This window comes from Frankliniella occidentalis, unplaced genomic scaffold (assembly GCF_000697945.3).
Source record: "Frankliniella occidentalis isolate FOCC.00 unplaced genomic scaffold, Focc_3.1 Scaffold14, whole genome shotgun sequence".
Classification (NCBI taxonomy): Eukaryota; Metazoa; Arthropoda; class Insecta; order Thysanoptera; family Thripidae; genus Frankliniella; species Frankliniella occidentalis.
Genome location: NW_026267144.1, coordinates 2,567,092 through 2,567,686, shown reverse-complemented (window position 1 = coordinate 2,567,686; position 595 = coordinate 2,567,092).

Genomic DNA, 595 nt, shown 5'->3' with positions numbered 1-595 from the left:
GGCAAGAGAGAGCGATCAGACCGGGAGAGAGTGGATGGGAGATGGAGCGCATGAAGCGGATATTGTGCGCGCATTTTGTCCGGCGCGGAATGCTTCTTTTAATTATCTGCTTCCCATCTCTCTCTCTCCCTCTCTCTCTCTCTCCCTCAGCACACACACACACACAGGCGCGCGCGCGCGCACTCCTGCCCCCTAATATCTGCACCTCAGGACCGACGGGTCACTCGCGACGACCTTACCAAGGAGATTCATACTGTCTGCGAAAGGCGGTGGCCGGCTGCCTGATGAGGTGAATAAATCGTCTTTATGGAGCGGCCTGGCCAGGCCGGGCCGGACCTACCCCACGGGCGATCCCTCAGGCCGCGCCTCACCTCGGCCCGCCGCCAGTCCACTCCACCGCCGCCGCCTGGAGTGGGGCGCGCCTATTCAGCAAAGTGGCCCCGGTGTGAGACAGAGCCAGCCAGCCGGGCCCGATGGAATTACCATTAGCGAGAGAATCCACGCGTCGCGCGACCCGATGGAGTGCCAGCCCCGCTGCCAGCGGGCCGGCGACTATTTACTAGGAAATGAAATAACGGCCTACCCCCTCCCCCCC